At 39.2% G+C, this 25,215-nt stretch overlaps 1 long non-coding RNA gene across 1 annotated transcript in view; it reads left to right on the top strand.

Annotated features, from left to right (window-relative positions):
- The window catches only part of LOC118564600, a 31,947-nt gene extending 9,125 nt beyond the window's left edge, over positions 1 to 22,822 (top strand). Inside the window, exons 7-18 of the long non-coding RNA XR_004931971.1 lie at positions 9,633 to 10,446; positions 11,657 to 11,741; positions 12,462 to 12,614; positions 12,711 to 12,758; positions 18,965 to 19,032; positions 19,124 to 19,260; positions 19,494 to 19,584; positions 19,700 to 20,094; positions 20,173 to 20,300; positions 20,509 to 20,638; positions 22,369 to 22,559; positions 22,672 to 22,822. This is a non-coding gene — a long non-coding RNA (uncharacterized LOC118564600). The remainder of the gene's footprint in view (positions 1 to 9,632; positions 10,447 to 11,656; positions 11,742 to 12,461; positions 12,615 to 12,710; positions 12,759 to 18,964; positions 19,033 to 19,123; positions 19,261 to 19,493; positions 19,585 to 19,699; positions 20,095 to 20,172; positions 20,301 to 20,508; positions 20,639 to 22,368; positions 22,560 to 22,671) is intronic.
- Positions 22,823 to 25,215: the final 2,393 nt, after the last annotated feature.

Here is a 25,215-nt window from a genome sequence, read left to right as displayed (position 1 = left end):
TCTAGGTAGGACCATCATTTTTATTGAAGCTACCCTACCCATAAGTGAGATTGGAAGCGATTTCCATCTTTCAAGGTCCTCTTTTATCCTGTTTAAAAGTGGGGTGTAGTTAAGTTTAAGTAAATCCGTTAATTTAGACGACACAGTAATACCTAAATATTTAATATTTCCTGATTGCATTTGTAAATCTAGGGAGTTTTCGAGAGAGCAATTAATTGACAGTACCGTAGATTTAGACCATTTTAAAGAGTAATCTGATACTTTAGAGAAAGATTCTAGTATCCTAATTACTTGTGAAAGAGAAATATTTGAATGCTGGAGATAAAGTAATACATCATCCGCGTACAGACTAATCTTATGCTCTATTTTCATGCATTTTATACCTTTTACAGCTTTTGTTTGTCTGATTGTTGCTGCTAGAGGTTCTATAATGATGGCAAAAAGTGATGGAGAAAGAGGGCATCCTTGCCTGGTGCCCCTCTGTAGACAAAAACTGGAAGATATTTGATTATTTGTCCTGACACAGGCTGTTGGAGAATTGTATAAAATTTTTAACCAATTTATCCCTTAAACAGGCAGGAGTGGAATATAAGTTGCAAAAAATAATTAAATTGTATCACTCATCTCTTTAGGCCCTAAGTGAAATATTTCCACATTCAAAATTTAAATATATTCAATATTTTGGATTTTATGAGTTGTATCTCCCAGGATACGTTGCCCTATTAAGGTATAAACAGAACCCCAATGATAAACATATTACTGTTCAATTTGATGAAGATAAATTATACATTGTTGTATTCCTTGGTCATTTACATTACACATAGCACTTTTAAAGTTGATTTTATTAATTTTTACCAAAAAATACTCCAATTTCAGTAATCTCATAACAAAGTGACACAAAAACGGAACATATTTAACTTTTTGTGCACTAAAGATTACATAAAAACAAAACAACACAGCAATTTCATTTTGCATACACAACTGAGCACTAGAGAAAGTTTTATGGGGCCAGGTTTTCCATAATGGTGGGAACTCTATGAACAATTCCCCTCATTTCCTTTCTATATTTCATTTTTTATGGAACGCTTGGAAGCAGTTCCGTGGATTTTTCCCGGTGACGATGCACAGACGAACATCACATTTTGTGCAGTAGATTGTTGTCTGTCCTACTGGGCAAAGCCTGCACCTTCCCTTGTCTGCGAAAGCTGGAAAGTGATCCACTTGATCATGGCGGACATCAACCATGGGTCTCGGGGTTGTTGGTTGTTGTTATTTCAGTAAATATCACAACTATACAGAGGGTTTGTGTTTTTTCACCTTACATCAACTACTACATACATACATACATTTGTATGGATTGCACATATAAGTGTCCCTAAATAAAACTACTGTCACCTGAATCCCTTGGCTTGTTTGGACATGGTACTGCGATCCATCTCGTTATCCTCCTCATCAGAACTTTCATCCTCCACATCAGAACTGCCTTCACTCACTGCCTCTATCTCATGCTGGCTGAACATTACTTCCTGATCTTCATCACTGTTTGACTCAGAGTCCGAAGAACTTGCAGGGATCTCCTCTATCCTCTCATTCCTGTGCTTTGCTTTCTTTTCCCATAAAAGGACCTAGCTGAGATGCCCTGCTTGAAAATAAATAGATTTTTTTAAAGTAGAATACAGTTATACTGTTGTAATGGGCACAGCTGTGCATGATAATATCTGGTACTGCAGTAATTATTAACATGCCTTCCATTTTGAAATAAAATTTTGAATAATGCACATTGTCCAAATTTCTATCCCTAATCTGGCAACGTATCTTAGGGGATACATACATTTCAATAGCTGCTAAGTAACACCACAAAGATAGTTGGATATTTTTTTCTTCATCAGAATGTTTAGAAAAATGTCCTAATTAATTTTAGGAATTTATATTGTTGTTTTATTGAAAATAAGTATGACTAATATATGATTACTTACCCCCAAGGAAGCAGGTTCTCCATCACTGGTGGCAGTGATGTTTTCTGATCAGGCTGACGAAACGATGAAAGATAGCCTGAACCAAATCATGTGATCTAGATGCTAATACCAGACAAGACTTTTGATAAATGCTAACTTGACTACTGAAAGCCTCCCAGCATACCCCCTACAGGATGTTAAAGAGTGTGTATCTCCTGGTGCACAGTGCGATAAATCGCCAAAACCGAATTTATGAAGAGTAGCGAATAAAAATTTCCAGTTTACTCTATCAAATGCTTTTTCTGCGTCTAAAGACAATATATTGGTTTTAATGTTTTTACTGTAGGAATAATCAATTAAGTAATCTGCGTGTATTTGTGGATGACTGCCTTCCTCTGATGAAACCAGTTTGATCTGGATGTATTATGAGAGGAGTTACTTTGTCTAATCTTTTTGCAAAAGCTTTACAGATTATCTTAATATCCACATTAATTAAGGATATGGGACGATAACTGGTGGGCAACATAGGATCTTTTTCTGGCTTGAGCAGAAGGCTGATGGTGGCAGAATTCATATTAGCTGGAAATCTGCCTTTTCCGTGTATTTCCTGCAACATTCTGTGAAACATTGGGGCTAGAATATTCCAGAACTCTTTGTAAAATTCAGTACGGAATCCACCTGGACCTGGAGCCTTTTTATTAGGCATGCTTTTAAGGGCTTCCTGGGTTTCAGCTGTTGTCAGCGGGGAATCCAGTGTCATTCTTTGGTTATCTGATAATTTAGGAAGTGTAATTTTATCCAGAAATTGCTTAATATCCTTCTCTGATGGATTTATCTGTGGTGTGTATAAAGATTTGTAGAAATTGTGGAAGGTATTATTTATACACTCCGGTTCACTTACTGTATTACCAGTTGAATCTGTAACTGCAAATATAGTAGTTTTCTCCTTATTTATTTTAAGCTGATTAGCTAGGAAGCTTCCTGACCTATTGCCATGTTCAAAATTTTCTATTCGAAGTCTTTGTATTAGAAATCTATTTTGCTTTTCAATATAGTGGTTTAGTTCTAATTTTACTTCACGGATTTTACCTAACTTTCCTTCTTCTTGAGAGGATTCTAGTAACTTAAGTTTTTCTTCTAATTGCTAAATCTTTTTGTTTTCTTTTTTCTTTTTATGAGATGAGAAAGAAATTATTTTACCTCTCATCACTGCTTTTCCAGCTTCCCACAATATCGATGCCGATGTACCTGGTTGATCATTGTATTCCAAGTATGAAGCCCACTGTTCTTTGATGAATTTTATAAATTCTTCATCTTTAAGCAGTGATGTATTAAATCTCCAGCTTTTGTTTTGTGCGGTTATTTTTTTATTAATTAAGGTGAGAGTAACAAGAGCGTGATCACTGATAGCAATAGGATGAATTACCGTCTCTGAAACTTCCGACAGCAATGAGCTGCTTATTAGAAAGTAGTCCAGACGAGAGTACGAATGGTGAACATTTGAGAAAGAAGTGTATTCTTTACTATTAGGATGAAGAGAACGCCATGCATCGCAAAGACCAAAATCACTCATGTATTGTTTGACTACACTTACTGACTGCTAACTACGCTGAGACCCTGTTGTATTCAACCTGTCTATATCGTTATTTAAACCAAAGTTGAAGTCACCTCCTATAATTAGGGAACAATCCCCGTGTTTTGAAAGTGCAAGGAAGAATTGGTGGGAAAAAAGAGGGGTCATCAACATTTGGACCATATATACTGACAATACATAGCTTCTGGTTATGGATAGCTATTTTAATTATTATGTATCTACCTTCAGGATCTATAGTTTTATCTAATATTTTAATACTAACGTTTTTGTGGATTAAGATTGCTACACCTCTCTGTCTAGAGTTATAGCCGGCCGCAAACACATCAGGGAACTCAGGTGAATTAAGCTCACTTACATTTGTAGCTGATTTGTGGGTTTCTTGCAATAAGACAACATCTGCCTTTAATCTAGTAAGCTGGTTAATGATCTTCATTTTTTTCTCTCTGGTGTCAGCCCCATGCACATTCCATGTCACAAACTTTACATTCGCCATAGACGTGAGTGAGAAGTAAGAAGGTGCATGCCCTTGAGAAAATAGTCATACATAGACCCAGGTAGCATCATATGATGTGCTTGTGATTGACTGATGATCAGGAAAGAAGCAGACAAATAAGATAGAAATACACAAAGAAATAAAAAAGTGCAAAGAGTAAGAGAGTGTGAAAAAGGATAAACCATAGCCCGTGCCTTGTGTACCCAACCGTGAACAACAACCATACCAACGTGCTCTTGAGCTGTGCGTGTATTTCATTTATCACCGTGTACCGATCTGTGCGCCTTTTTTATTTATTTTTTTAAGTCATTGAAACATGCTTTAAATCCACCTGTGGTGTAACTAATAAAGCCAAGGGGTGATCTTCTGATCCCTGAACAACTGTCCATTAATATAAAGTCTGTCAACCCATATGGTGGCTTTAACGCCGTCCATTATGTATTTTTTCCTGATTGGGAACAGTACTCGCCTGCGATCTAGGATTTCCTTAGGAGAATGATCATGAACACTAAAGTCTGTCCCTCTCAGTTCCCTGCCGCAACTTCTAACAAATTATTTTTCTTTATAATGCTCAAATTTAGCTATGATCGGGCGAGAACGGGTTTTGTCGGGTTTCTTACCTCCGAGCCAGTGGACTCGATGAAAAGTTTTTACCTGATCCGCCGGGATTTTTAGCCTCTGCTGGAGAAAGATACGGACCGTTTCCTCGGCTATCTCTCCCTGCTGCTCCTGGAGGCCTGCAAAGACTTTGCGACTGTATGTCCAGAATGGATTCCTTCATTTTCTTATTTTCGCCGAAAAGCTGGATAATCCCTTCGGTCAACTCCGTAACCTTCCCCCTGAGCGCGTCATTCTCCACGGCCATAGCTGTTAGCTGGGTTTGGCTAAACTCCACCGACTGCCTCAGAGACTGAAACTCCTTATGTAGAACTTCTACCAAGGCGAGACGCGCGTCAAGGCTGGTAAGCTTCTTGTCGATGGATTCCAAGATGTCACTGAAGTTCCTGTCGGGAGACAGAGTAGATGAAGATGACGCGCTGGTAGAATTAGAACGAGTGCGCTTAAGTGACAGTGTGTTAGCAGCCGTAGGCTTCTGGGCCTTCCCCATCACAATGCTAACCAAAACACTCGTCCAGGTAGCACTCCAGGCTCGTCACGGTCTCTTCGTCCAGTTGGTTCCCTCGTAAAAAGTAAGACAGTTGTAAATGTTTGGGCTTTTACTTTGTATTATTTTCAGTTATTGGTTCGTTCTCACCTTAGCGTGTTTGATTTGAATTACATGAACGCCTCCATTTTACTTACGCACAGCTCTCGCGAGATCTCAGCCGCTCATCTCCGTCCTCCACCTCCACAAACACTGATTTCAAACTCAACCCTTTATTCAACCCTGGTCAATACTTTGACACAGGTCCATAAAAAGTCCAATACAACTGACTGCTTGTGTTGCTATTCAGATTTAGGAATATTTCCCGATAACAATTCTCAATAAAGTTAAACTACCAATAAACTAAGACCAAGCATACCTCTGGTTATGAACACTTTTTCCTGCAATAAAGCACCCACTCTCTGGTCCGCGCAGCATGGTGAACATCAATCAGGCAACACCCACATTTTCCCCTCCATGATCTGCTCGCACTCTACAAGAAATAGCCCAACGAATTGCAGTAGCAAGGTGAACACACTCTAATGGTAAACACCCCCCAAAAACAGTTATTCATACCACACTGCAAATTTACCAGAGAGGATATCCAAACTCTTGAACAGCCTGGCTGAAAAAGGCAAGGTTTGTGTCGGACATGTTGTTGTCATCCGCATTCAAGTACATTATCTGTAACATTTCAACCACATAATTACTGAAGGTCATATTATCTTACTAGTAAAATGGGTTAGGTCTTGCCTGGTATTTTGCCATTGACCTGTCTGGCTTGCTTGGAACTAGGCTACTAGTGGGACAATAATAATAATAACCTATACTATTTGGATCCCATGAGGGAAATTTCATCTCCGCCTTTAACCCAATTGTGAATTAGTGAATTTTCACACAGCACACAGTGAAACACGCAGCGAGGTGCACAGCACACAGTTATACCTAATAGATGAGAAGATGAACAACAGTTAATACTTAAATTGTTAGATTACAGTATGTAAGATTTACAGATCTAAGCACCACAAATGTATTACTTTACCATATCAGTTTGTGGTTTGTGTCAATATGAAAGAGGTACTTTGGGCATGGAACAGAGTATATGCGCCTTACAACACATCCCAGCTGAGTCATCCTTGACACAACCTCAAGGCTGTCCACTCTGTGCATTGCTGCCCTGATGCGATCCCAACCTGATGAACCTGATGGCCTAGTCTTCCAAGTGCTCCCCTCATTGTTCTGTAGCCTGAGTGTGGCCACCACTGTTTTACCTGACACACCAGTTCATCAAGCTCAACTTCTGAACACCTACTGTACTGAGCTCGCTTGCCAGGCAGGTTATGGGCAGCCATGGATCTATAGAGTGTTAGATGGGACACCCCCAGAAAGTTGGCAATTGTGACCACTGGGTGTCCGTTTTCCATCAGATGCTGTACATAATCCATATTGCATGTGATTTTTGGTCGCCCACTTCCAGGACATCTTTCAAAATGAATTGTCATTGGTACGTGATCGTCTTGGTGCACTCTCAACTGCTGAAGTGCCCTGCACAGCTCAATTAATCTGTCCATGACCTCTGGAGGCACTGGAACATGCTGGGCAATAATGTCCATGAAAACCAGTTCCTGTGTGCAAACGAATTCTAGGAAGTCAGGGTCAAGGGGTGTTTGTTGGAGAGCCCAAGGGGTGGAGTGGCAGTGTACTATGTGTATGTAGGGGTGGTGGGGGCGGGGCTTAACTCTACAGGTGATGGAAGGGGAGGTGGGCCTGTGTGTGAGTGTGCACGTGTGTGTGTGTCTATGCTCTGAGTCTAACTACCCAGCTGAAAAAAACAGCTTAGATTATGGTTTGCTGGTTTAAGCTATGTTTTTGTGAGTTTTCATTTACTGGAACTCACCAGAGTTTTTATGGTTTAGCTGGTTGGGCCAGTTTAGGCTGGTCATTTTAAACTGGATTTTTTAGCAGGGTAGAGTGCCCAGTCAGAAAACGGGAGTCTGGTCACCCCATAACCCCATTCCAACCCCATAGACAGTAAAGTTTGTATTGTTGTGCAATTATACACTGTTTAAAGTTATTTAATGTTTCATAAATAACTCTCTGTCTGTTAAGTATTGTCTGGTGATGATCAGCTCTTAAACTGATATCAAGACAATGGTTGAAAGGGATGAATTCGAGCACTAGCGATCTTTTAACAGCAAAACCTGCACACACATAGAATAAAGGAGTGACAGCTTCTTTTCAAGTTCAAGAATTTAATAACAGAAATAAAATGAACATCCAGAGAACATCACTATGTAATGCTGTTTACCTGAATTAACACAATATTTCGATTAAGAATTCCTCTCTACTAGGCTAGTGAAACTTAACTAAACTACTAAGCAAAATGAAGATAAAAAGAAGCTAAGCTAAGGAACTATTTACAAGCAGAAACAAACAAAAGACAAAACAAAAGTGGTTGGTCATAATCAGAATACTTCAGTGAATCCTGGTTCACTGCAGATCTGATTAACAAAAACATTGAATGGAGTTAAAATAGTTGCCATGTATTTCAATCTATTCACAATGCAAAGCCCAAGATGAACAAAACATTATTTGTTAAAATAATATTCTGAGGACCGTTTTGTCCTGTAAAATCATTTTAATCAGAATCGCTTGCCTTTCTTTATGCGATTCTACATCCGGCCGCTAGGGGTCGCTACAGCAATCGTCGCTAACCTGGTTAAAATCTATAGTTATTAAAATTGTCTTGAAAACCGGCATTAATATACCATATTGATGCGGGAATAAGGCAGATAACACCATCGAAGGATGGCAGAGAAGAACAGTTACGCTTTATGCTTTAAAACGAACTCCTTTTTGAAATGTCCGAGACCGGATGTTAGCAAGGCTAATAGCATGTTTGGCTAGCGCGACCTACCGGTTAGCCCTTTGTTCTAAACACCACGGTTTACACACATTTCCCAATAAACCTTTTTAACTTCACCCTCAGACCGCTGCCCAAACCTCTGTCCTTTGTTTCGTGTCAGTTCGGTTCCGTTTTGGCCATTCACGGGAAGAACGTTGAAGGAGGAAGTTGTTGACTAGCGCTAGCGGGCTAGCGCTTTGCTCTTGGCTGGCTAGCATTAGCCTTGCAGCAGCATGTGGCTAACGGCGTGGTCTGGGTTGGAGGCCTGGTCCTCCAGGCAGACTCTGACCCCGGTTGCAGTCACGATTTAAGAAGATTTCTCCTCGACGGGGAAGGCTCCGCTGCCTGCGTTTCAGCTCTGCGCTGCCTGGAAACCAGCTCCGTCAGGGGTCCGCTGAGGAAGCAAAACAAAGCTGGCATAGACGGATTCCTTCACTTCGGCATCTGTTTTAAGCAGAAGTGAGAGACTTATCTTTGAATCGGCTGGCAGTTTCTCCCTATGCCAGGGAGGAACTGAGTTTCAGAAGGGTTCATTCTCACTCAGCTCGGGGCCTGCTCCAGGCCCCATGCATGGCTCCTGAGGGAGGAGGGGCCCCCCCAGAGGAGTTCTGGTCGTCCAAGAGTGGAGGAGTGTGTCCCAGCAGCTTGGAGTCAGGAGAAGAGAGTGAAGTGATCTGGGGACTCTTTGTCTGTGCTATGTTTTATCTGTTAGGAGGGCTCACAGCTGACCTCCTGCTGGGAAAAAGGGCCGTCCCCGCCTTAAGAGTCTCGTGTTACGGGCAGAGTGGAATTCCTTTGTGACCCTTCCACTGTTCAGAATTCAATCTGAGATCACTATCATGGCATAACAGTATCAAACTAGCAACATGTTGACTAGTATTGCTAACCATGCTAGCAAAAATGTATAGTTTTCATCAAGTAACAAGCATATGACTGCGTGGACAACACTGCCTTCAGATGAAAACGATAACCATCTTTACTTATTCCGTTATTACAGTTTAGCTGGGGCTCAATTAGCTTGATTATTTTTGTTTTGTAGGGACCTGGGATCATAGAGTTGCTATCATGCCTGGCTAACACTCGCAGACGTCAAGTCAATCCACCGGTCGCTTCCATGTTGATCTTATAGTTGCGATTGAGGCCAGAACCGGATACCAATGACTGTACAGCCTGAGCCTAGCTATCGTTGCACAACGCCTTTGCACAACACTGCCATCTGCTGGTTGTTCAGTGGAGGGTGTCTTTGCATTCAAATCTAGTGGTATTTATTTGTGGATCTTGGTGTGCAGTAGGAATGTCTCAAAATTACGTCATCGACATAAAAGCAAAAAAAAAGATTCACAAATGCAGATTCCACATACAAAGTCAAGCATATTTATTTTCAAATCTCAAAAATATATTTACAAAGACACGTTTATTTATATAAATTTGTTTATTTATTTGTATGTCACATTTTTATATTTGTATTTTGTACTTGGATATTTATAAATGTATGTATATGTATATATATATCCTTTTATATTTACTTAAATCTTTTTCAGACAATCCTCACTACATAATCATTAAGGTATAAAACCGGGACAGATCAAGGACAGAGGCCAGCGCAAACCACCTGGAATCATCTGCTAGGAAGACTATTCGCTCTGAAAGTAAGATTAGACAAGCTAACTGATTAGCATTTCATGCTGGCGGGACCCTCCGTGCGGCCAGAGTTTTCACTGCATTTTGTGGAGGTAAATGTTTCAGCATTATGATGTCTACTAAAACCTAATTAATGGTATAAAGCTCTTTATTTTTAATTGTAATCTAAAAACTAGGCTTTGAGCCGTGTGTACACTCATTTTATATGAGAATTATATTTTTGTTTGTGGAAGCTTCGAGGCGCCACCGCCATTTTGTTCTGCCTCGTTTTCAAGAGCTCGGTCAGCACTTTTATTCATGTTCAAGGGCCTACGGCCATGTTTTGTGTTGTGAGGATATGATACTGTGAGTGATTTAATGTGAATTTTGCGAAGGCAAATATTTTGTTCAGACATTTATGCTTCTTAAGTTGTTATTCATTGAGGTTGTACAACCTTAAAGGTGCAGAAGAGAAACAATTTAATACAACAAAAATATATTTAGAAACATTTTATTTGTCATATTTGAATGGTTGACATAAAATAATTATATTGATAAAAACTTACATTCAAATGGGATATATATCAATATAGCCATAAACTTATGATATTTTCTGGCACTTTGTGCACAGGTTTTTTTTTTGTCCAGCACTAGAACAAATCATAGAACAGAGTTTGATGGTGAGCCAACCCCATTCTTCAATGAGCCCAGTCTGCTACTGCACTATCTGATGTGGTAGGCCCACTACAACAAACACCCTCTCTCATTCATCTGTCCACTACCCCTTTCACACACATTGTTAAGTTGTCCCAGTCGGTGGTGTTGTGAGCTCGTCCATATTACATGTTGTTCACAAACTGATAGATAATTCGGACATTAAATATACTAAGAAAAAGAGATAAACTCTGAAACTGTATTATTTGATTGATTGTTTTCTTTTTTATTAAAGGCTTAAGCACTAATGAATGAAATTAAATTAGAATGATTGTTTTTAATAAAGTAGATGTGTTAGATAGGCTGAAAAGAAGAAGTATTGAATGTGTTCAGTGAAGGCTGTGGAGCAATCTTGGGTTTGACCAGTAAAAGTTGAAAGAGGGGTGATGAATGACTCGAAGAGATAGAAACCTGCTGTTTGTCATGAATCGGCCCGAAGAAAGAGGAAGATGTACACAGTAAAAAATGTTGTGTTAATATTTCAATGTTAACCTGATTTAATCTAAATAGAGTATTTATAACTAAATGGCGTGTAAATCAGCTCTGACATTGGTGTTAAAAGTCAGAGTAAAATGCTACATTCACGCAGTGAAACTTTTGACTCTGTCAAGAGTCAATAACGCGTTACTGGAAAGATTTTTGGCAACCGCCAAGAGGAGGAGGAAAAAAAAAGACGAAGCACCAGTTTTCAGAAGTTCGTGGGGATATTTCCATTTAGGATCCTGAATGGAGTTGTGCTACAGAAAAGTAACTTTTAACAATCCGGTGTTGGTAACTTATTTTGATAATAATTGTGAAGAACGATATTACAGCTTCTGTTATCCATTAAATATGTTTGCAACTATTATGAGTGAGTACTAGCGTAGCAAATGGTTTTGGCACCATATTTTTTTCTTAAGGCTGTCAAGGTAAGAATACATAACTGTTATAAATGGTAATAGTATTAATCACTGTGCCTTATGCCATAGGCCCAGATTCCGTGGGCACTTCGGGGTCGTAGCACCCACCGAGTCATGTTAGCATGGTTAACACCATGGATGTAGCATTTAATAGGCGCATGGTTAGCATCATGGTTGTAGCAGCTAATCTGCGCCATACATACAGATTATGTTCAAGTGTATCAGGAATATGAACTCAGTTTTCAAATGGCGATACCGTTGAAGCACATTTATTAACTAATAAAATATGTCTGTAATGGTTGTTTGTTTTCAATATTCTTTTTTTTTTACAGACAATGCTACTGCGTGTTTTGTTTGGTGGGGTGCAGAAGTACGTGAAACTTTCTGATCTAACATTTGATGCTTTCGTGAGAGAAGGTTAGTACGTTAGTAAATTATTTTCACTACTTTTTTCTTGCATGAGAAACCCATCTTGCATTAAGTAATTTTTTCTTTGCTTTAAAGGAAAAGTCCGGTCAACAAGGAAAAATCAGTGGGTCATTATCTATACCTAAAATTAATACTTTTGTGTTGATTTAATGAATTTAGCGTAAAAAAGTTAAGTTAAAAAAAAAATAAAAACTTAAATTGTCGTCTCGGTCACTGAGCCTGGAAGCGGATATTATTGCCCAAATATGGTAACTCCTCACTCCTGACATCACATCCTGACGTTCCGTTGCGGTAAGGCACTGCGCTTCACAAGCTTAGGAACTATTCTACACAGCTGCGATCAACAACAATTATTTCGGATTTTGAGAGGACTTCACCGTTGAAATTCGCGAGAGCTATTGTTAAATTAACAATGCCCACGTTCATGGCAGTTGGATGTTCGGGTAAAAGTGAAAAAAACATTTGTTTTTTCACCTTTCCAATTCATGATCCACCACGGGTTTGTCGGTAAGGGGGAGAATTTAAGTTACTTTTAGCAGTTTCAATTCTGATTATGACCGGACTTTTCCTTTAACATGTAAAATGTTGTACTGGATTGAACTCACTGGCATTTTGTAAAATTAGATGGGTTACTTATTTCACCCTTTGTTTATCAGCAGTAAATGTATTTATTTTTACTTCTTTAATATATATATTTTTTTGCTTTAGTGTGCCTGAAATTTAACATTCCACAAGGCAGACAGCAAGGTCTGAAGGTGTATGACCAGTCTGATACAGAAGTTGATGTAGATGGTTTTGAAGAAATAGTGAATCAGTCACCGGGAACCTTTTGAGTTATGTTGTGCAACAAAGAAGATCCTGGTAATCACTAACAATTCACCAATGTTAATTTAATTTAGGAGCTGGTTTGGGAGTATTAGAGTTCTCCTAAACAGACTGTTGCTTTACTTTTTGCAGGTGCTGTTCTATCATCATCATCTTCATCTTCAGTCGCATCTGAAGATGGTTTGTTGCTCCAGATTCTCTCGCTTTTATCTTTAATCTCTTTGCTGTAACATTCAATTCAATTCAATTCAATTCAATTTTATTTATATAGCGCCAAATCATGAAACATGTCATCTCAAGGCACTTTACAAAATCAAGTTCAATCATATTATACAGATTGGGTCAGATTATACAGATTGGTCAAAAATGTCCTATATAAGGAAACCAGTTGATTGCATCAAAGTCCCGACAAGCAGCATTCACTCCTGGGGAAGCGTAGAGCCACAGGGAGAGTCGTCTGCATTGTACATGGCTTTGCTGCAATCCCTCATACTGAGCAAGCATGAAGCGACAGTGGGAAGAAAAACTCCCCATTAACGGGAAGGAAAACCTCTGGCAGAACCGGGCTCAGTATGAACGGTCATCTGCCTCGACCGACTGGGGTTACAGAAGACAGAGCAGAGACACAACAAGAGAGACAAAAAAGCACAGAAGAACACATTGATCTAGTAATCTGTTCTACATTAGATGGTAATAGCGGGTGAGCCGTCTTCTCTGGATGATGTCACAGTTAACAGAACGCCAGACCAGGTGTACCTACTATGAAGAAAAAGAGAGAGAGCAAAAAGTTAAAAGCTGAAATGACGACAGTCATTTCAATGTAATACAATGCAAAACTGGAGAACAGTGGACTGAAGAACAGTAGAAATCAGTAGAGTGAGAAAATTAGACCCTGATGTCCTCCAGCAGCCTAGGCCTATCACAGCACAACTATAGAGATAGCTCAGGGTATGAGCCACTCTAACTATAAGCTTTGTCAAAAAGGAAAGTTTTAACATTAGTCTTAAAAATAGATAGGGTGTCTGCCTCACGGACCAAAACTGGGAGTTGGTTCCACAGGAGAGGAGCCTGATAGCTAAAGGATCTGCCTCCCATTCTACTTTTAGAGACTCTAGGAACCACCAGCAGACTTGCAGTCTGAGAACGAAGTGCTCTGTTAGGAACATACGGGGTAATTAGAGCTCTGATATATGATGGAGCTTGATTATTAAGGGCTTTATACGTTAGAAGGAGAATTTTAAATTCTATTCTTGATTTAACAGGAAGCCAATGAAGGGAAGCTAAAATTGGAGAAATATGATCCCTCTTGTTGATTTTCATCAGAACTCTTGCCGCAGCATTTTGAATCAGCTGAAGACTTCGAACTGCATTTTGTGGACTTCCTGATAGTAAAGAATTACAATAGTCTAGCCTTGAAGTAACAATTGCATGGACTAGTTTTTCAGCATCACTCCTGGACAGAATGTTTCTAATTTAGAAACATCTGTTTCTAACACATAAACACTTTTAAAACATTTTCTGTTGCTGCACATCACGCTTGGGAACTCCTCGTGTTTCACGGTTTGCTCTCTTGGTGTGGTAGAAGGGCGCTAGCCTAGCTTTAGCCTAGCCTAGCTTTAGCTCCACAATGGCTTCCTCTCCTACTATTACTTCAGCTTCTCCGTCTCTGACTAAGTCTCCCCTTATCTCCTGCTCTCTGTGTCAGATGTTTAGCTATTCCTCTGCCTCCTTTAGTGATAATGGCACTTGTAATAAATGTAGTGTTTTTGTAGCTTTGGAGGCGAGGGGGTCAGAATTAGAGTTCCGACTCCGTGCTATGGAAAGACCAGCTGATAGCCACCCCTCTGCTAGCGCGGAGCCACATAGACCTAGCGTTAGTTCACTTAGTGGTCCTCCAGAAGCACCCGAGCAGCCGGGTAAGCAGGCCGGCTGGGTGACAGTTCGTAGGAAGCATAGCTCTATATTTCAGCCCCCAGTTCACCACCAACCCGTCTGCGTTTCTAACAAATTTTCCCCACTCAGCGACACACCCGCTGAGAAGCCGACCCTGATTATTGGGAGCTCAATAGTCAGAAACGTGGCACTAGAGACACCAGGGACCATAGTTAAATGCCTGCCAGGGGCCAGAACGGGCGACATAGAATCTTACCTAAAACTGCTGGCTAAGGATAAGCGTAAATACAGTAAGATTGTTATTCACGCTGGTGGTAATGACACCCGGTCACGCCGATCGGAGGTCACTAAAGTTGGTGTTGCTTCGGTGTGTGAGTTTGCTAAAGCAATGTCGGACTCCGTAATTTTCTCTGGTCCCCTGCCTGATTTGACCAGTGATGACATGTTTAGCCGCATGTCATCATTCAACCGCTGGTTGTCTAGGTGGTGTCCTGAAAACGACGTGGGCTACATTGATAACTGGAGAACTTTCTGGGGAAAACCTGGTCTGATCCGGAGAGACGGCATCCATCCTACTTTGGATGGTGCTGCTCTTCTTTCTAGAAATCTGGCTGGATTTATTAGTTCTCCTAAATGCTGACAACCCAGGGTCCAGACCAGGAAGCAGAGCCGTAGTTTAACACACCTCTCTGCAGCTTCTGTACTGTTACCCATCCATTATCCTATTGAGACGGTGTCTTTCCCACGGCCAAAACTTAACAGATCAAAAACTTATCTAAAAGGAACAAATCATAAAAACCTTGTAAAAATCAATACGGTTCACCTTGAACCTAAAAATATAAACAATTAAATGTGGTCTATTAAATATAAGGTCTCTCCCTCCAAAGACTTTGTTAGTTAACAAATTGATTTCTGATAAACAGATTGATTTGTTTTGTCTCACAGAAACCTGGCTACAAGAGGACTACGTTAGTATAAATGAGTCAACTCCCTCCAATTATTCAAATTTCCACATTCCCAGACCTGTGGGAAGAGGAGGAGGAGTGGCAACCATCTTTCAGTCTGATTTATTAATTAGTCCCAGGCCAATTAATAATTACAGTTATTTTGAACATTTAACCCTCAGTTTCCCTCATCCAAACTGCAAAGCAATAAAACCTATTCTGTTTGTTGTTTTGTATCGTCCACCAGGCCCTTACACTCAGTTTTTGGATGAGTTGTCAGATTTCTTATCTGATTTGGTGTTAATTACTGATAAGGTTATTATAGTGGGTGATTTTAACATCCATGTTGACACAGAATGTGATAACCTTAGTGTAGCCTTTAAAACTATCCTAGATTCAATTGGTTTCACTCAAAATGTGCATAAACCGACGCACTCTTGGCTCCATACTCTAGACCTTGTGCTGACATATGGCATTGATTGTGAAAAATTAACAGTATTTCCTCACAACCCTGTCCTATCTAATCATTTTTTAATTACATTTGAGTTTAATCTAACTGAGTTCTCCACCCCCAAAAGAGGGTTCCATTATAGTAGATCTTTATCGGATAATGCTGTATCAAAACTTAAAGAGTCTGTCCCCTTTATAATATCCTCCGTATTGCAGAAATGCCCTGTAGATGGCAGCAATGTTGTTTCTTCCAATTCACAAATAGATGTCTTTGTAAACGGTATGACTTCGTCATTGCGTTCTGCATTAGACAATGTAGCTCCCTTGAAAAAGAAGGTCATTATTCACAGGAAGCTGGCTCCTTGGTTTAATTCAGAGCTGCGTTCCTTGAAGCACAATGTTAGGAAATTGGAGAGAAAATGGCGCTCTACACACCAAGATGAATCCTACCTAATCTGGAGGGACAGTCTATTGTTGTATAACTAGACCCTTCGCAGAGTTAGAGCAGCATATTTTTCATCATTTATTGAGGAGAATAAGAATAATCCTAGATTTCTCTTCAGTACAGTTGCCAAACTTACCCAGAGCCACAGCTCTGTTGATCCATCCATACCCTTAGCTCTTAGCAGTAATGATTTTATGGGATTCTTCATAAATAAAATTGATTCCATTAAAAATAAAATAATTGGCATCCTCCCAAACATGATTACCTCGTCCTCAGTAAGTGAGGCAGCATTGGAGGAATCCTTAGAACCTGCGCAGTGTCTGAACTGTTTAAAAGCTGTAGAGCTTTCTGAGCTATCTAAAATTTTAGCTTCATCTAAACCTTCTACCTGTATGTTAGACCCAATCCCAACCAAGGTTTTTAAGGACATATTCCCTTTGATCAGTGGTCCTATTTTAGACATGATTAATCTATCCTTGGTAAATGGATATGTACCACAGGCTTTTAAAGTAGATGTTATTAAACCTTTACTTAAGAAACCATCTCTTGATCAAGATGAGTTAGTAAATTACAGACCTATATCTAATCTTCTTTTCTTATCTAAAATTCTTGAGAAAGTAGTTGCTAATCAACTATGTGAACATTTACAAAGTAATGACCTACTTGAGGAGTTTCAGTCAGGCTTTAGAGCTCATCATAGCACTGAAACAGCTCTGGTGAAGGTCACCAATGATATTCTCATGGCCTCAGATAATGGACCTTTGTCTATACTTGTCCTGTTAGATCTCAGTGCTGCATTTGATACAGTTGATCACAATATTCTCCTACAAAGACTTGAGCATACTGTAGGGATTAAGGGAAAAGCATTAGGCTGGTTTAAATCTTATCTGTCGGACAGATTCCAGTTTGTTAATAATAAATCTTCCTCAAACTCTAGGGTCACCTGTGGAGTACCACAGGGTTCAGTCCTTGGACCAATTCTATTTACTATATATATGCTTCCGATTGGCAAAATTATCAGACAGCATAGGATTAATTTCCACTGTTATGCTGATGACACTCAGCTATATTTATCCATAAATCCTGATGAATCCAATCAGTTACTTCGACTACAGTCATGTCTTGATGACATCAAAAGCTGGATGACTTTAAATTTCCTGCATTTAAATTCTGACAAGACAGAAGTTGTAATCTTTGGGCCAGAGTCTTCAAAAAATAAAGTTCTTAATCAATCACTTAATCTGGATGGCATTAACTTGGCCTCTGGTGATAAAGTTAAAATTCTTGGTGTTGTTTTCGACCAAGTCATTTAAATCTCATATTAAACAGGTTTCCAGAGTTTCCTTTTTTCACCTCCGGAATATCGCCAAAATTAGAAACATTCTGTCCAGGGGTGATGCTGAAAAACTAGTCCATGCATTTGTTACTTCAAGGCTGGACTATTGTAATTCTTTACTATCAGGAAGTCCACAAAATGCAGTTCAAAGTCTTCAGCTGATCCAAAATGCTGCGGCAAGAGTTCTGATGAAAATCAACAAGAGGGATCATATTTCTCCAATTTTAGCTTCCCTTCATTGGCTTCCTGTTAAATCAAGAATAGAATTTAAAATTCTCCTTCTAACGTATAAAGCCCTTAATAATCAAGCTCCATCATATATCAGAGCTCTGATTACCCCGTATGTTCCTAACAGAGCACTTCGCTCTCAGACTGCAGGTCTGCTGGTGGTTCCTAGAGTCTCTAAAAGTAGAATGGGAGGCAGATCCTTTAGCTATCAGGCTCCTCTCCTGTGGAACCAACTCCCAGTTTTGGTCCGTGAGGCAGACCCCTATCTATTTTTAAGAATAATCTTAAAACTTTCCTTTTTGACAAAGCTTATAGTTAGAGTGGCTCATGTTACCCTGAGCTATCTCTATAGTTGTGCTGTGATAGGCCTAGGCTGCTGGAGGACATCAGGGTCTAATTTTCTCACTCTACTGATTTCTACTGTTCTTCAGTCTACTGTTCTCCAGTTTTGCATTGTATTACATTGAAATGACTGTCGTCATTTCAGCTTTTAACTTTTTGCTCTCTCTCTTTTTCTTCATAGTAGGTACACCTGGTCTGGCGTTCTGTTAACTGTGACATCATCCAGAGAAGACGGCTCACCCGCTACTACCATCTAATGTAGAACAGATTACTAGATCAATGTGTGCTTCTGTGCTTTTTTGTCTCTCTTGTTGTGTCTCTGCTCTGTCTTCTGTAACCCCAGTCGGTCGAGGCAGATGACCGTTCATACTGAGCCCGGTTCTGCCGGAGGTTTTCCTTCCCGTTAATGGGGAGTTATTCTTCCCACTGTCGCTTCATGCTTGCTCAGTATGAGGGATTGCAGCAAAGCCATGTACAATGCAGACGACTCTCCATGTGGCTCTACGGTTCCCCAGGAGTGAATGCTGCTTGTCGGGACTTTGATGCAATCAACTGGTTTCCTTATATAGGACATTTTTGACCAATCTGTATCATCTGACCCAATCTGTATAATATGATTGAACTTGATTTTGTAAAGTGCCTTGAGATGACATGTTTTATGATTTGGCGCTATATAAATAAATTGAATTGAATTGAATTGAATCTGATGATACTATCATTCTGAATTTCACAACGTGTGATCCATCAGAAGAAGAAGCCACTGCTGAAGGAAGTCAACCTAAAAGGCCATGTCACATAAATTATGAGGCGAAAGCGGTGAGTTATTACATTTAATTTATCATTGTTTATGTACTTTCTATGTTTATTGGTTCAAGAGTTTTTATTTTTTTATTTTTTGAAATTGAAGTTGATTGAAAAAATCTCGACAACTAAGCCTAGTGGTGAGCGTATCATGCAAGAGTACGCAAGAACTAAATGCTTGACAGATGCATCCAGAAGACAGATAATAAACATCCTTACAGCTGCAATGACAGAAGCACATGGGTAAGAATCATACACTTAGACTATAAGGAAACATTTTGGTTTTGAATTGGTTTTTCAAACATCAGTTTAGTGACTCATTGTTTGATCATATATCAGATCATCCCCTCCTAAAAGCGTTAGAGTGATGTTTGCTCAGGGGATCGTTGCCCTATTTCTAGTTTCCCCGTTTTCAAAACATGGATATGTAAGTAAAAGGGTCTTAGCAACATTAAGCATATATATTTACCTTCAAGGATGTTTATGGAATGCTTGCATGGCGTTTAAAGACCATTCAAAGAAAAACTGCAGAGGAAAGGGGTGCCTCAGATAGCAAATCTCATAAAAGTAAGTTTTTTCAATAGTGAGTATATGTAAAAAAAAAAAAAAAAGAGTAAAATCTGTGGCTTGGAGTTGGAAACTTTTTTGTTTTGTTTGTCATTCAATGGTCAATGATGAAAAGAAAGCAGCAAATGTCTTCTCTGTCTTTCCACGGTTTCTGGATACCCCAGGACTGGTAAGACAGCTTTATCTCTTACACTACTAAAATATTTAGTGGCAACATTCATAGAAGTGTGTCCTGTAACCTGTGTATTACTAGTTTGAACCCCAACTCTTTCTAAATTGTTATGTCCATGGGGAAGACGTTTTACCCGCCTTGCCTACTGGTGGTGCTCAGAAGGCCCGGTGGCACAAGCACATGGCAGCATTGCTTATGTCAGTCTTCCCTTGTGCAACTGGAGAAGTGGCCCACCAGTTTCAAATCCAAGGTAATAAAGGAAAGCCATGGCCTGGTACCCACCAATGAGCTCTTGAATATATTGCGGAATGCAGAGTTGGCTGCTGAAGCTGAGAATGGTATGTTGGTCCTCTACATAATTGTGACAAATTCATATGTTAGTGGAATGACGGTAACCTGAAGCATTTGGCCTGTAGGTTGGGATAGTGACATGTCTGCTATTTTGCTTCTGCTGCATCTGCTACCACCATCTGCACAAGGATGTAAGAGGCCGGGTAAGATGTCTGCATCTCAAGCAGTGGATCACCTCATCAGATTTCTAAAGGTACTGGTAAACAGTTGTTTGATGATAAAAATGCATAATTCAGTCTCTTCATTTTTACAATTCAAAATTTTTATTCTGTCTGATCTTCATTCAGAAATTTGTCACTAAATACTTTTGTCACCACGACCCCATGAGGGATTAAGCGGTTCGGAAAATGGATGGATGGATGGATACTTTTGTCATGTTTTTATATATATTTTTAATGTAGGTTGGAACCAGTGTACAGCTGCATCTTGACAAGATCACGCAACATACCCAACCCTACCTCCTTGCCCAGGGATCCATCCAAAGCAGTATTCATGCATTCTTCATTGTGATGGACAACTATGCTATTCCATGTAAGGCAACATGTTCAGTTGGAGCTCTTGATGAGCTCTTTAAGGCCCATTATGTGTTTGGTACGTCATACAGTGCTCCCTTGACCAACTTCTTCACCTTTCTCCAAACAACTGTTTACAACATAGATGTTGGAGAAACAAAGGAAACTCCCAGAGTTGCCGAGTTGAGGGCAAGAATGCTCCATTAGCGTGACATCAAACAATGCATTGTTTCATCTGCAAATGTGACAGTGACACACCAAACAGCCTTGTTAAGCACCTTAAACTAATACATGGCCTTTGTTCTAGCAGGACTCTCCATATTAAATGTGGTCAAGTAGGATGTTCACGTTCTTTTGGTAGCTTTTCTGGTTTTAGAAAGCATCTAAATAGATGTCATCTTAGTGGTTCATTTGAATCTGTAGAAGGTGGGGAATTTTCACCTTACAAAACTGTTCTGGACACAAGATATGCCGGAGATGTTAAAATGGTGACTGAATCTTTAGAAGTTGACACAGATTTATCTTCAACAAGCATTGTAAATAATTGTGCATCGGTAATTTCAGATATGGAGGCTGCAGGTGTTGGCCAAAGTTTGTTGAATTCTGTTGTGATTTCCATGGAAGAGATTGTAAAAGACATCAAACATCACGCTAAAAAGAAACTGTAATAAAGAATGTATTTAGCAGTGTAATGTGCAAGAAAGTTGACGCATGCTTTGAAGAACTTGAGAATCCTTTCACTATTCTTAACTCGGAATACAAAAGATCACAATTTTTGTCAGGCAAGTGGGAAACTGTAAAACCAATTGAATATGTAATTGGATCAAGATTTGACACTAGACGAAAAAGGAAGACGGGAACATATGATCAGGTTGTAGTTCAAGACAAGTTCATGTATGTTCCAATTCTATCTACTTTGGAGTCAATATTTAAAATGCTATATTCTACCGAAATGTTGAAAAGCTCAACTTTTGATGACTCAGCACTTAAAGATATTGATGATGGATCTTTTTTTAAGGGTCATTCTTTGTTTTCAACTGAAAAGCACTCAGTGCAAATCCAGATGTTTTATGATGATTTTGAGGTAGCAAACCCTCTCGGTTCCAAACGAGGTATTTACAAATTGGGTGCAATATATTTTACATTATGTAACTTCTCCCCAAAATGGAATTCTCTTTTGGCTAACAATTACCTTTGTGCCTTGTTTCATGTACAAGATGTTAAACGGTATGGCTTTAGTGAAATTCTTGCACCTATTGTTAAAGACATTAGAGTTTTGGAAACAAATGGAATTTTTATTCCACTGTACGGTTGCCATGTTCTTGGGAGTATTGTGCAGGTTACTGGGGATAATTTAGGCCTACATAGCTTGTTTGGTCTGGTTGAGTCTTTCAGTGCAAGGTATTGTTGCAGTTTCTGTTTGGCAGAAAAAGATGACTTCCAAACAGAATTTTCCGAAGATTCTTCTAAAATAGTGCTGCGCACCAAAGAAATGCACACTGCACACTGCCAAGAAATGTCTTACAATCCCTCGCTTCCTTATATTTTTGGTGTGAAGCGTTCATGTATTTTAAATCCACTTGTGTTTTTTCACACAACTGAAAACTTCTCAGTTGATGTGATGCACGACATTTTTGAAGGTATTGGCCAGTATGAGTTGAAAATTTTGTTTGAGTATTTTAAAGAACACATTACATTGGAGGAGGTAAATTTGAGAATACTAACTTTTGACTGTGGATTCATGGACAGGAGCAACAAGCCAGTGGCTGTGAATTTATGTGGAGAATCAAATGATCTGGGACTAAACGCAGTTCAATCATGGTGCTTGCTGAAGAATGTTCCTCTCATGTTTGGAGTAACATCTGATAATCCACACTGGGGCCTCCTCCTTTTACTACTACAAATTGTGAATATTGTTCTTTCTTCAATGTTGACCCAAGGTATGTGTGTATATTTAAAACATTTGATTGTGGATCATCACAAACTGTTTAAAAAGTTGTATCAACAGAAAAAACTTTTACCAAAGCACCATTCTCTCATCCATTATCCTAGGTGCATTCAGAAAATTGGCCCTGTACTTCATAGTTGGTGCATGCACTATGAAGGTAAACACAATTTTTTTAAGAAGCAGTTAAAGTCATTTAAAAACATTACCAAAACACTCGCTAAAAAACATCAAAACTATATGGCACATGTTTGGCAAGCTTCATCACACACACACACACACACACACACACACACACACACACACACACACACACACACACACACACAAAACTCAACTTAACTGTAAATCTCTGTATTTTATATTGAATATTTTCAACCCATCTATTGAATTTAGTGCACTAGTTGATCTTTTCTTCATAAGAGAACAGCAAGCACTGCAGCCAAAATATGGCTTTTTTGACCTGCTGTATATTAGCCAGTCCCTAACAATTTTTTTCCCCTTCCATTGCAGGAAGTAGAATGTGTTAGATACTTTGGGAATTGTCTGCCCTCTGAATCTCTGAGAAAGGCTTCCTTTTTGCCAATAAACACACAACATTCACAGATACTTTTGACATTTAAGCTTGATGTATCATGAAACTGTTGACCTTTCGGGTTTTGTGATTTTTATTCTATTATTACAATTATATAATAAAAATAATAATAATTTTATTTTTTTTCTTCCTAATCCACTTCATATATATTTGAATCCTTATGTAATTTTGTCTGTGTTGTGTGCACCTGCCTGTTGCTTTAATACTATAAATTTCCCTGTCGTGAGATAAAGGATTAGGTAAATAACACTTTTTAGTAGGATATATGTACTGGGTTCTTAAAAGGTCTTAATTACATTTTCTGTGTGGGCTCCAGAAACATGATAGATAATATCTACACTCTGATCTACCTGGATGTTCTCTGGAGGACTGAAACGCCTCAGTCAGTGACGTCAGTCTGTGGGTCTGTATGGGGCAGTGAGAGAAGTTTCGTCTCCTTTTCTGTTTCTCAACGTTTTCTTGCTCATGGTTTTTCACGTGCTGTGATAAATTTGTTGTGTTTCCACAGAATTTAACCGGCTTTTTACAAAACATACAGCTTGATTTCATTCACGGTATTAAAATAAAGCCAAACGGCACTTATTTCCCTCTTGTTTTTCCGCTGCTGCGGTCTCTCTCTCCCAGTCTGAACAGGAGCCGTGCATTGTTTGTGTGTTGAGTGAAGAGAAGGTCTGTGAGGTCAGAAGTGACTACCTGTCAGGGCGGAAGGAAGCAGCTCCGCGGCGGAGAATTGAACACAACAAACAAAGAAGGCGGTAGGAGCTGAGTTGGTGGATCACATAAGCTGTACATTGACTGTAGTAGCATGGCTTCTACATCAGGAGGAAAAAGTGGAAATGAAATGGAGTGGATGATATCGAGGTCAGCAAAAATTAAAAGAGCAATTAGAAAGAGACATGAAAGGGCAAGAAGTTGGACGGAGGAAAGTGAGCCAGGAGCGGAAGGCTTTAAAAGGACAAAAATAAACCAAAGAGTGAGTTCACAGGAACAAGATAACAGTAATACAGAAGTGGAATACAAAGTTGTGGTGGAATTTCAGCAAGAAAGGGGTTATATTCATCCGATAAAGATAACCAAAGCAATAGAGGTTGAGATAGGGAAAATCAAAACGGCTAGAATCATGAACAACAGAAAAGTGATAATTTAAGCTATCAGTGAGGCAAAACAACAGAAGATAATTAAAATGAAAACTCTGATGTGAGAAAGAATTAAATCATATATATACCAGGTTATATGGCAAGGTTGAGAGGAGTAATTTCAGGAGTTCCAATTGAAATGACAATGGAGGAGGTGAAGAATGAAATAGAAGGAGGGAAAATAACAAATGCCACCAGGATTAAAAGTAGAAGAGAAGGGGAACTCAAAGACACTATGGCTGTGATATTGCATTTTGAAAATAACATGCCAGAAAATATACAGCTAGGATTCATGAACTATAAAGTTAGAGAGTACATCCCGAAACCGCTCAGATGTTTTACCTGTCAAAGAATGGGACACATTGCAAAAGAATGTAAGGGAAAAATTAGATGTGCAAGATGTGGAGGTCCACATGAATTTGGAAAGTGTGACAAAGACGCTAAAATCAAATGCTGTAACTGTGGTGGTGATCACAGTGCAGCCTATGGTGGATGTATAGTTCAAAGGGAAGCTAGAGAAGCCCAGAGAATCAAGATAACAGAAAGAGTTTCTTATGCAGAAGCCTTAAAAAGAGTAAAGAAAGATAGTACAAGAGGAATGAGGCTGGGAGAAGCAGATCAAAGTTATGCTTATCGGAACACAAATCAAGGACTGAATGATCAGAGACAAGTATTAATGCCAACAACAAATACGAATAATACATGTTTGCATAAATGTAAAATAGAGGAAAATACAATGATGGTGAAAAAAGAAAACTTTGTAGCATTTATATGTCATATTATTAATGTTACAGTCCAAATGAAGAAGAAAAGTGATAAAATAAAAGCAATAGTAACAGCAGCAGGGAGGTTCCCAGATATGAAAGAAATTCAAGCAGATCAGATACATACCATATTGAGTGCCACTGAAATAACAGAAA

Source organism: Fundulus heteroclitus, chromosome 11, assembly GCF_011125445.2.
Source record: "Fundulus heteroclitus isolate FHET01 chromosome 11, MU-UCD_Fhet_4.1, whole genome shotgun sequence".
Classification (NCBI taxonomy): Eukaryota; Metazoa; Chordata; class Actinopteri; order Cyprinodontiformes; family Fundulidae; genus Fundulus; species Fundulus heteroclitus.
The sequence above is the reverse complement of the archived record's forward strand: the minus strand, read 5'-3'. Positions and strand labels throughout refer to the sequence as shown.